Source organism: Hippocampus comes, unplaced genomic scaffold (assembly GCF_001891065.2).
Source record: "Hippocampus comes isolate QL1 unplaced genomic scaffold, H_comes_QL1_v1.1 scaffold109, whole genome shotgun sequence".
NCBI lineage: Eukaryota > Metazoa > Chordata > Actinopteri > Syngnathiformes > Syngnathidae > Hippocampus > Hippocampus comes.
This window is the reverse complement of record NW_017805274.1, coordinates 569266-582419: the sequence shown is the minus strand read 5'-3', so window position 1 is coordinate 582419 and position 13154 is coordinate 569266.

Below are 13154 nucleotides of genomic sequence, written 5' to 3'. Positions count from 1 at the left end.
GTGTTAGTGACTGATTCCCCTCGCATTGCCAGTGTGGCTTCAATGGCCACACACCAGCTGCTCTGCGGAGGAAATGCACCAAAACATTGTTGGAAATGGGTTAAGATGTCACCATTAGAAGGAACGCATCCACCACCAAATTTGAAGTGACGCCGAGGATATCGCCGGCGCTTGCAAGGCAACGGATCTTGATGAAATGTTAGCTTCCTACATTTTGTTGTAACGAAGGCGTTTTCACTATTTTTATGAGGAAAAAAAAAATTCTCGGTCGCTAGAATGAAGTTATAAAGGGGTTCATTGTAAGCTAAATCGGCAAATGGAAAATGAATTACGTGAAATCGGGACTTTGAAACCTCACAGGGGTGAAAATGTAAACGGGGTACGTTGAAACGAGGTTCAACTGTATGGGATAAAATGTCAGAAAGTTAAACCCTCACCAACCAAAAAAAAAAAAAAAAACAACAAAACAAAACAAAAATAAAAAGCAATTTTTGTTGATGCTTATGGATCGGGCCCCTTGTGTGTCTCCAATAACATAGCAACAAGTGGCCTGGGAAACGTGACGTGATGAAGGAAAACAGTCCTAGCGATAGCATTTCAGTCGCGAGGTTTAATCACAAATTAGTTTGTGCCACTGAAGCATCAACAGAGTGTGAAGAACGAAAAGGGAGTTGTTTTCCTGTGTGTCGCCGACAAAAAGTAGTCATCGCGGTTGTATTTTGTCCTCACATAACACCACCATGAAACGAGAAAGTAAAACCGGCAAGAGGTCGGCGGGCTAAGAGTAGCGCGATAAACGCTATACGGCTAACATAGCGGACAGGCCAAAGGGACAGTTTCAGTTCAGAGCTTCTCTCTGCCTTATTGCCCTTTATGTCTTTCAGCGGCTGCCTCCAACTGCTTGTTGTAGTCCCAGTGCTGCACCGCGGTTCTTATCGCTGCGGCACAGTTGCGGCAGCTTGCTGTAAAAAAAAAAAACAAAAAACAAAAAAAACAAACTCAAGACCACAATAAACAAAGCGGCCAGGCAAATAGAATAGTCTCAAATCATGTCACAAATTGTCCATTTTTTTTTTTTTTTTTTTGTGAGGAAAACATACGGACGCATCACTGGCAAAGGAGATATCGAGTGCTTTTTTTTTTTTTTTGGTCCAATACACAACATGGGCAGAAGTATTGGGACACGGGGCCACAGGAAACTGCAAGAAAATTGGCAGCCAAAATGGCTTCCCGTATTCTTGGAAGACATTCTCAAATGAAGTCCCGTTAGCTTACCAACGTTGCGCTTCTTGCTCATCCCAGAGGTGTCTGATGGGCTTTTTCTTAGCTAGACTAATCCAAGCGTGTCTTTATGGACCATTTGGAATGGAAAAGGAGCTTCGAAAACATTGGAAGAAGACCAAAATGAAGAATTCCGGGGCTTGACAAAGGCTGTCTAGTCCAATCTGAGCTGAATTAACGACAGCTTTACATAAGCAAATACGCTGAGTAAAATAACTAACTCTTTGAACGCCCTCAACAGCAATCGTAAGGAGGAAAGCCATTGACGTCAATGGCTGTCAACTATGTTTTATTGATTTATTTATTTAATGGGAACGGGTGGAGAAAAGTCTTGCCCAAGTCTGGTTTGATTATTAAGGTGAGAAAGTTACAAATGATTAACAGCAGGTGGCAGCATTGGATGTCTTTTAGATGAGATCACCGTGTAACAAAACAATGCAGAAGCTTATGAAAATTGCAATTTGATAATTGATGAAATCTACTACGAAGAGTGTCACAAAATAAAGATGATGGAGGGTATTTAAATTTAGAAGTGATCACGTAATGTATGTCCACACACACACACACACACACACACACGCACACACTCACAAAATGTATAGCATGATACATGCACACACTACTAAATACTACTACTACTCAATAGTGTGCAAATAGTTTGTAAAGCTTATCAATTATATGGATGACTAAAAAATGAAATAAGCTAGAAACACATTTTTTTTTCTTGTGCTCTTTCATTTGGTCGGTTCTGTGTTTACACAGTCGTAAAAAAACAATATTCTGTGAGCCTTGAAAGATCAATCAGAATGCTAAAAATTGGCTGGCATTCTTTCGGTGCTCTTTTTTTTTAATGGCCGCATATTAAAAGAGTTTATTACAAGGAAATGCAGAATTAGGGAGAGGGTGCTAACACTTGGAACGCTGTATGTATGCTCAGTCGGTTTCATTTATTTGGATGTTAAAGCAGATCGTTTAATTTTTGTTTTGTTATTTTGCTGTTTATTTATTCAGAAAGTTCAGTTTTGTTCAGGAGTTCAGGGACCGACTACATGAGAATCCACATTTTTGTGCGATATCCTTGAAGTGAAAACATCTAAATAAGCAACCCAACTGATATTTCTGAGAAAAATAAGCCCTCTCAGAAGAACCTCCATCTTTTTTTTTTTTGAAAAGGAAGCAAAGCAGAAATGCCCCTCCGGGCAAAAAGGTGAGAGGCCAGCCTTTATCTGAAGCTGTTGGAATATTTTTTCCTCCTTGGTATCTCACACGTTGCATTCACCGCATCCCAACATCGTGAGCGTGAGGTGCACAGAGGTCCCCGCATGCAGGAAGAGAAAAACTGGCCTGATCGAAAGGTGCATCTTATTCAGCAGTGACCATGGAGGCTTTGCTTACAAACAAGCTATCTGAGGCGCTTTGCTCTCCGTTGAGAGAAAAAAAAAAAAAAAGGTCAAATTGCGGTTCAAGGGCTGTTTACCCATCAAAAACAAGACTGAAATTCAAATCAAAGTTTGACGAGATGACCTCGAGGCAGCCGTTCATATAATGTCCTCTGATGCCATTCCTCCATTACTCTTCACCTTGTTGTTTTTCTTCTTTTTTTTCCCCTTCTGAGATTTGACTTGCACTTTAAAGCAAGACCTTCGTTTTCGCATCAGTGCACCCGTCAGTCTCCATCTGTCCAAACCGCGACGTCCGGTCATGCGGTCGTAGTTAAAGGACATCACGTTTCAGGTTGTTTTGCTTGCAGAAAATCTCCTTCTCTGATCTTAAAATCTCGCCATTTCAAAGGTGACATCTTGGATAGCGACCCTGTCTATTTACAGCTAGCCATTCACCAAATCACCTATTCACATTTTTTTGTGGGTGGAACCTATCATCAGCTATTCGCAAAACAAATTAAAAAAACAAAACTATTAGTACCGTATTCTAATACCTTAGAATTCCACAAGATGCTGCTAGAGCAGTAGCTAAAAAAAAAACCTGCCATTAACGCTTTCAATGCCAGCCAAAAATGACAACCTAAGGTTTGTTTCATTCAGCAGTAGAATATGGTTTAGTTTCACCCAAATCCCTATTTTGGATCCCCCAAAATGCAGAAAACAAGCTTTTTGTGAAAAGATGTATTTTATGCTCAATCGGGACTTTTATGCTCATAATATTGTGACACATCAAACTTCAGAACACACCATTTCGTCGATAAAATACAAACAGCAATGATTTAAATGTGCCTTTGATAGCAAAGCATTTACAAACATCTTCAGTGTAACAAACGAAACTAAATGATTTCCCCAACATTTAGGAGTAGTAGTATTAGGTAGTGTGTGCGCGTGTGCATGCATCTACCCACGCAGGCGTGTTTGTGTGTATGTAGTTGGTGATCATAGTTTTTAGTCATTTATTTTTTAAAATTTCCCATCTTAACGATCAAACCAGAGTTGGTCAAGACTTTTCTTCCCCCATTTCCATTAAAAAAAATAAATAAAAATTCTACTAGACTGGAAGTAAGAGATGGTGTGGTACCAAAGTAACCCATTTTGAGGGGGCGGTCCTGTATCATGACCACCCACCTGACTACCGCTCTATCAATGTCCAGTATGGCTTTTATTAGCATTGTGACCAGTGACGGAGCTTGGGTACTTGTTGACCTCCCCCCTCATGGACTAAAAAACAAAACAAAAAGCAAACCGCAAAGACCAATGAAATGTAACTAAAGCGATGGATGAATCGGACACACCGCGGAATGTGATCGGGATGAATGGACTTGGATGTTCTTTCTCTGTCCCCAATCTCTTTTCATTTACCGCCGGCGGTTGGTGGATATGCTGCTCATCATTAATCAGCAAGACAAATGAATTCCCACCAGTGTGAGGCAAAAGGAAACCAGCGTCGAAGGAGAAAGGGAGGGGGCGGGGCCTATAAATCAAGCGCGCTTTGATTAATTCACCTTGCTATATAGAGAGAGGACGTGGCAAATAGGATCAATCAGCTTGAGATTTGGGATTCTAGCCGCGTTGTTGCCGAGCCGCCGATGACGTGGCTCGTTCGTCGCCAAAAATGGTGATGAAATGCCAGTCAGTCTTTTTTTTTTTCCCACACAAGCGTAAACAGCACATTTTCTGCGATGTTCTGTGAGATGAAAGCTACGAATGGATTAAGAATATTATTTTTTTAAATGGCTTCCTGATTAAATGATACAGAATAGCCCGAAAAATGACAATTGTAGTTCACTACATTGCCATATGAGGGCACTCTACTTTGTAGGCAGCGAAGCAGAGTGAGTTTGATTTGTGCCTATTTACTTCCAAAACATTTCTATTTTTTTTTTCCATTCAAAAGAAAAGCGCAGAAGGTGATACAGTGCACATTGTGTCCACACAACAAGGGAGAGCAACAAGGAAGTATGTACGCTAAGGTTCACAGTGGAATGCATAATTCATATTTCCTCCGGAAGATCACGACTCTTTCTTAAAAAGACATATCCAATGTTCCCAACCGATAGCGATGGAAGCAGTTGTGTAGTTGACAAGATGCAAATCTTTCAATCGGGGTACCAGAATGAGATGTAAACGTAAATCTCAAGTCAGCTGTGGTCAAACGGGGTGAACGCAGCAGCTACGTTTAACGCTAGGTCATGAGGCGTAAGAAAACTCAAGAGGACGGCCAGTTCACCATCATAAGAGATGTACAAGGTGAACTAAAAGCAGAAAGCAAACCCCCCCAAAAAAGTGACAAAACTTCCCAACAGAGCAAGTTGGGACATGACGTCAGCACGATCCTAATTTCACCGAGCGCCTTTCATTGTGCAGCCCGTGAACCAACCAACCAACCAAACAAACAAATGAATGTGAGCTTTGCATAAATGTAAATCACAGCTCGAGGAGTTAATAAGAAACTATGAGAATGAATATCAAAAGGCTGCATCTACATAATGGAACAACATCAAATATGGATTTGCGCATTAAGCATCCTTGTGTGGTTCAACTAAAGGCCACTCATTAATCTTGCGCTGGCCTGACAGGTTAGATTTGGCCTTTTAAATATAAATGAGCTGTTAGAGAAGTATTTCGCAGCCACGGGGAGATGTTTTTTAATTTATTTTTTTCATTAGACCACTTTGTCTATGCAGGAGAGAAATGGCATTGTTTTCATGACGTCAAACGACTGTGGAGGGATGGTGCTTGGGGGCCCGGGAAGAAGCCTTGAAATTTTGGTCCTGGTGCGGATAAATTTAAGGATGCAGGAATGTTTTCATTCAAATAGCAATCTGTGAGTAGGAAATACTTTCACAGTGCATACAGAGCCCTCCCCCGCCCCCATCTTGGAATCCCAGATGCCGGTCCCAGCAAATAAACCAATGGGGGGAACCCCAGGGCGGTGTACTGAGCCCTTCCTGTTCACTGGCAACTCACCTATGACTGCTCTGCGAAATTTCAGAGGCGTCATGTCGTCAAATTTGCAGACCACACAACGGTAGTGGGACACATCACGAAAAACGATGAGACAAGAGGACAGAGACGAGTTACAACATCTGGTGCGTTGGTTTTGCATTCATGCAAAGAAGACCAAAAAGATGGTGGCGGACTGCAGGAGGAAAAGAAATCCCTTGCCCACCTTGCATATTGGAGGAGCAGCAGTCTCCAGCTGCAAGTACCTTGGGGTCCACCTTTCCGAGGACTTCACCTGGACCAGAAACATCCATCGGAAACGATGTTGTGTCCCTTTAAGGGGCGTGTCCTCGTGAGGGATTTCAGGGGCTGGTCATTTTCTTGTCCTAAATCCTGAGTCAAGAATTTAAGAATCACTTTAGTTTTGTTACTAGTCGTGAAACCTGCGCTTCTTTTTCCATTTTCAACTTTTGTTGGGATTTTTTTTGTCGCTCAGACCTGAACAGAGGCGAGTGGTAGCACTTCAGTCGAGCCGGCCAGAGAGCAGCCCTGTCTCGAAACTCAGCAGCCCTTCAGCAGACTGACCCGTTTTCAGAATGAGGATACATTTGACCCCAAGACGAAGCGAGGCCAACGTGTGAAGTTTGGCCTTGAGGCTTCCTCTCCTCTGTGCCCTGTTAACGTTCCGCTCACCGACCACATCAGAAGGTCTTCCCGGAGCTAAAACCTGGCTAAAGTTCCATGCGCCGGATTCCCGGTGGCTACTCGGGGTCAATTTATAGCCGGGCGCAAATATACACAACTTAGATGCTTACGGGGGATAAAACATGTCAAGGCCTCAAATGTCACAGAGACAAAGACGCTTGACGATGAATGACACCCCTCACTAACCTTTCAGTTTTATTTAGACTACACAGCCGCCCTCAGTTATGATTGACATCAAGTGACGATCGCAAAGAAATGAAAATGTTCCCTTTTTTTCTGTCAGACACAAATAACAATTTTTTTTTTGCTTTCTATCTGAAAATAGAAAATTCGGTATCTCCATATTTTCCCGGGGGCACACAGGCAGGAGGGAAAATAGCGCAAAAGCGGCTTGAGGAAAAGCACTAAGGATGAGTTCCGAGGCGAACACCCCAATCACCGACTCTCCAAACGCTTGATTGCAGAGCAAAGACGAGTGTCATAATTGTGGCTGGCAATCCTCATTGAAATATTGAGGCATGATGCGGCAGGTCTGCCCTTTCCCAATCAATAAATCCTGCCCGGCGCTCGGGGGGGGGGGCACGTCCCAGAACCTTTTCGTTGCCCCCCCCCATCCTGACGACCTCTGGCGGTGGTCCTAAATTGCTCAGACTTAAGCAGAATGTCAGGGACAATATTGTATTTATCTCATCGATGCTCTCATACACACAGAAACACTCACACAATGCTGAAACACTCTCAGGCACTACTAAAACAATCTCATGCACCGAAAGACAAACACACAGAAATGCTCTTACACACAACTGGAAAGCTCTCAGGTGCATGACCAAAATGCTCTCATACTACTAAATCACTCTCACACATACTACTGAAACACTCTCCGAAAACAATCTCACAGTCGCTATTTAAATCGAAAGACTCTCATACATACAATTAAAACCGAAACCCTCTTACACACTACTGTACTGGAAAGCTCTACTAAAATGCTCTCATAGTGCTAAACCACTTTCACGCACCACTGAAATGCTCTTCTATACACCGCTGTAACGTTCTCACACACTACTGAAACACTCTCATGTGCACTACTGCAATCAAAAGACTCTTGTGCACATTAGTAAAATGGAAAAGCTCTCACTCAACATTGGGAAGCTCTCACATGCACAAATAAAATCTCTCTCATTCTCACTACGGAAATGTTCTGACACTCACAACCACCGAAAGACTTGCATGCATGCTGCTAAAACCGAAACACTCTCACACACTTGTGAGACGCTCTCGTGCACACTACTAAAATCTAAAAACTCTCATTGACACTCTTAACATAGAAACACTCTCACACACTACTGGACAGTTCTTAGATTACTGCTACTACTGAAAAACTCTCACACACACTACAGAAATATTTATTTTTATTACGTGTGCGCACGCGCACACACACACACACACACACGCACACACACACGCACACACACGCACGCACACACACACACACACACACACACACACACACACACACACACACAACTAATAATACTAATCGAATTTCATTCGCGTGGACAAGTAATCGGAAATCACGTCCCTGATGAGCCCCTCATTGACGACGACTTCACCAAGGACACGTGGACGACACCGACGATAACGGCGATGACATTGTGGCCCAACATGCGATTTTTTTTTTTTAAATGCCTGTTACACCAGCAATTAAATTGTACCGAATGGGATTTCTATCAGAGTTGTTGGAAGATATTGAGTAATGGCTCTTTAAGAGACCAACTGGCACGCGCTTTCAACCTGCAACCCGCAAGTTCATTTTCAATGACTGATAGCCGGCCAACCGGCTCTCCCGTTCTAATCAATAGCAGTATCACCTTTACTTATTTAAGATGTTGGCTCATTACGCGGCGGCACGGGCGCCACGAGGAGAGCCCGAGGTGAAAATGTAATTAAAAAGATAATATCTTCCTCCGTGCCACACGTCAGCGGAATACTTAATAGAACCGCGACGGACATTAAATAAGAATGGAGGAATACATTTTTATAAGGGCTAAAACTCGCTTCTCGTCACCATTGACTGAGATGCAATCCATAACCGGTCTGGCGGCATTTTATTTTATTTATTTATATTTTTGGTGGGGGGGTGAACCGTTCACATTCTTCAGCATAAAATCGATTGGCAGAGTTTTATGAGACTTTTGCAAAGATGATGATGATTTTTTTTTTTTTTTATATGAAAACATGGTAGGCATGACTGAATGGAGTTTTTCTTTCCTTTCCGAAAATTCAAACCATCGGTCTTGAAATTTGGTGCTTCTTTTAAAGCATGTTTCTCATCATTTCATTAACATTCAAAGATGGAAGAACAATCAAAAACAACGCTAGTTGTTTCAGACATTGATATTTCTTTTTTTATTAAGACAAGAACTCTATTTTTTTTTTTTTTTGTAAAAATGTCTATTTATGAACCAATACAAAATGTGTATGGGAATGTGGATCTCCTCTCCTACGTTAACACACATGAACATTTCCCAGGAACAGCAGAGAGACCAAAAATATCCAAAGAACCAAACAAAAACTAACAATGACCGATGACACGAATCCAAAGAATTTTTTTTTCTTTTTTTTTTTTTTTTTGGAGCTTCCAAAGGCGGCGGTGTGTTCGAGGTGGACAGTTAATACGACAACTTTTCGGATCCCTGTACACTTTATGTCAACACAAAGGAGTACTTGCACAACTTTTACAGTGCACCAAATATTAATTAAGAAAAATACAGAAAGCATGTACAACACAGAGGCTAAATAGCGCACCAATTTACCGTCAATTTCCATGTTGGACGTTTTTGTTTTGATGTCACTGAAAGTGAGTGAAGTCACACATGAACCTGAGGGCATTATTAAAAACAAACCCAAAAAAACCTGTACTACAGAAAAAAAAAAACTTTTCAACACAATTTTTTTTTTTTTTTTGTGACTTGAATGGACATTTAGTAGAAAATACACTTCACGTATTTATTCCGCTATTTTACCTACCACCGAATCCTTGAATTTAAAACCCCATTTAATTTCACAGAGATGGAATGGAATACATCATTTCGCATTTAAAAAAACAACAACAAAAAAACTAAAGTTCTAAAATTTGTGTTCACCTTGTCCTGATCCGAAAAAAAGCATATACGGTATGTCCAGATTTTGGGAGTGTTTTCCTTTTAATCCATAATTTACACAGCAAATTTTTGTCCATTTTGTCAGTTTTTTGTTTGTATCTGAAATATTTTAAACATCCACTATTTCAATTTTTAAATTCTTTTTTTTCTTTCTCAATTTCACCGCTTGTGGTAATTTTGATTTCTTTCTTTTTCTTATCCAATGCTCTGCTTATGTCCACTTTTTTTCAGGAAAAAACAAAAACTCAATCAATTAGGATGACCTCATATATGATTCGTCTTTTTTCGCAGTTGGCTTTTCCGTGGCGTCCACTGTAGTGGCCATTTGATATTAGACGCGACAAGTTCTACTGCTTCTATAAATCAAGCTTTCCTAAATTTAGGATGACATACATTTTGGTCAGTTAGTCCCCCAAATTTAGACTTACTGACCATTTGACCAATATCTTGGGCAGCCAGGTAACTCAATGTATGTACTTTGGATTCATTGTAAAAAATAATTAGCAGTATATTTTTCATGGAAAAAAAAAACAAAAAACAAAATGGAAAACAATTTGAATTTGTGCAAATCACATAATAACTCGTCAACCTCGGTTTGGTGAAAAGTGTCGCGTCGGACAATGTTGGCCATTTATTGGGAAGTATATCTTGAAGTCTTGTTCCAAGAAGGCAAATCTGCTGCTCTGCGATTCTCAAAAAGCAACGGTAAAAACGCTAATAATAATAATAATAATAATAATTGACCATGAAACATCACAATTTGAACCTTTTCCCGTTCCCGACCCCGACCACGTAACGAACAACAAACAGTGTCATCGACATATACAGTGTTAACGCAAAACTCCTTTGTGAGTGCAGAACTGAATCGATCAATCAAAAAATCGGAAGGGTCTCATCTTATCTGCAACGCCCGTTCGGTTGCCCCCATTTCTGGTTAACCCTTTCAGGGACAACCGTTACTACAGCGTGTTATCATCTTACAGGTTGCATGAAAGGATTAATCTATCCAGCGGAAAAACAAAAAAATGCCCAAAACTCTCGCTCAGGTTTGAAAGGTGTTGTGATTCAAGTGAATTGTCTTTTTTTTTTTTTTTCTCTTTTATTCTTTTCACGCTTAAAGCTGTCGGATGGAATGCGGATGGTTCACAATTTTGCGTTGCCAAACATGCCAGTAAAGTGTTGAATGTGTCCACACAGTGAGCAAGTACACTTTTACGATGAGACGCGAACAACAACACAAATTTTCGGGAATATTTTAGATTTAAAAAAATAAAAATAAAATTAAATGGTGTCTTTGTTAAATGAGTAAGATTCCCCATTGTTTGATATACATGGCCAAAATTATGAATTTTATATATATATTTTTAGGTGAGAGCCACTTCAAGGACTCCCAAAAGAAGTAAAATTTTGACAAAAGGGTTCATGAAAAAAAGTGAAAGTTGCCACATGATTTATTCAAAATTTTTTTTAAATACTAATAAGCAATGTCTTTCCAATTGCTATCCAAAGAAAGGAAAGTCTGTTAAAATGTCTTACTTTTTTTTTGGGGGAAATGAAACACCTTTTTTCCATTTTTCGGATTAAAAAAAATAAAGCAAAACATTGCGGGGAGAACTCAAAAGTGGTCTTTTGCTATTTTAGTTTCTGTGTTGTTGTCACGGGCTTGGCAAATTTTTAGACACTCATGGTGCTATAATCAAATTTTTTTTTTTTTTGTCTGATTTCAAACCTGAAATTCAAAGTTGTTTACGATTTTATCGTCCTTTTCAGCCTGAAGGAAACGGATATGCTTGTATGACTGTATTAACATTGCCACATTAAATTGTGTCTCAAAAAAAAAAAAAATGTCGACAAGCTGTGATTGTGAAAATTGTGACGAAATGACGTACATTTAATCAACGAGGAGAACAAATTGGCTGAATTGTAACGAAATGTTCGCAACCATATCGTGGAACGGTAGCCATTCAGTCAAACTTGTTAGGCATGCTGCTTCCTGTGTGAACACATAAACATCGACAAACAAATGACGGCGTCCAAATGGGACCTACTACGCCGCAACCCCAAGACGCGAGCGCCTTCATGCAAAATCCCGATGCCGACTTTTGGCGTTCCTCCGCTCCCTGCCTGCCGCCACTGAAAAAAAAAATCCTTTTTGCTTTGGCCGGTGATACAAAAAAAAAAAAAAAAGTGAGAAGAAACACAGCACGTACATTCATGCAAGTTGAAAGTTCGAAAAAAATAAGAAAAAAAAGCACACTAGGAATGGGTAATGTCCAAAAAATTATATATATATACTTTTGTACGAACTGCCCTGTCACTAAGCCACACCCCCCTAATGCAAACTGGCCAATAGGAGCACGGCACAGCAAAGCACAGCGCAGCGGTCCAAGGTTTGCCTGGCCGTTGATTTTTCTTGAAATGAGACGTTTTGGAGTTATTTGAACAGTCTTTTAAAGATTGAAGTTACCCAGAAAAAAATTTTGAAGGGCAAATGTTATGGCTTTTCAATGTCTCATGTTCAGTCCTTAAAAAGACCTTGTCCGTTGGTCGAGTAGTTGTTTCTCGATTGATGCTTCTGGCAGTTTCCTCGGACGTTGTACTCGAGATATTTTTGCCACCACATTTCTACCGCGTATACTCGAAAAACGAATGACACTCGCGTCTTCGTCTTGGCGTGCGTTTGAAAACCACCTAGCCAGGGCGGAATTTTGGACTGAATCTAAACCATTTAGACCGGACAGATTGTTGATGCTAAGCTGCGTTTTCATCAGGGATGAGTTGCGGCTCACCCTCAGTCCTAATGAAAACGACACACAATGGATGTCGGGGCGTTTGCCAAATCTTTCACATTTTCTTGCGGCGCCGGCGGGGGAATTCAATTGTGGCTTGCCATCGTGACTCAATGAGAGCTTGCGAGGAAACGGCGGGAAAGCAAAAGGAGATAATACAGCGCAGAGTGTGAAATCCAAATCATGACATGGCGGGCATTGTGCGGGCGGCGCTTAAAAACGGAGGTGACCAAACGTGAGATTCTTAAAAAATGTTTTCTGTTGTTTTTTTTTTTTTTTTGCTGCCTTCCTTTTGATTATACACTGAAGGTGGTCAGTCGTATTTGAGAAGGAGTGAGGAGTTTGGGGGAGCGTCTGGGGGCATCTAAAGTCCACAACTGTTTCTTATAATTATGTACAATGATATGGTAAAGCATTCCATGCATTTCCCCCCCCCCCCCCAAAGGGTGGGTTATATAATGGTCGGAGATATATCGGAGATATACACTGGATTGTTGCAATGAAGCGTCTCGACATGAGAGAGGAAGTGGCGGTGAGAGTTGTTTTGGGGGACTAGCGGGAGGGGCGGCTTTGTCGTTTTTTTTTTTTTGTTTTTTTTTTCATACCCTCCGCGGCTATAAAAGCCGACGTGTCGAATAAGGGGAGGTTGTGAACTCGACGGGAAAAAAATAAAAAAAAAATAAAAAAATCCGAACAAGGCACAGAATTTTCTGCAAACGGTCGGGACTCAACGACAACAACAAGAAAATAAACATGTTGTTAGGTAGGTGCTGAATGGTGAAGCTCTCTACGGTGATTTTCGGACCCACCTCCCATCCGCAACCCCCTCC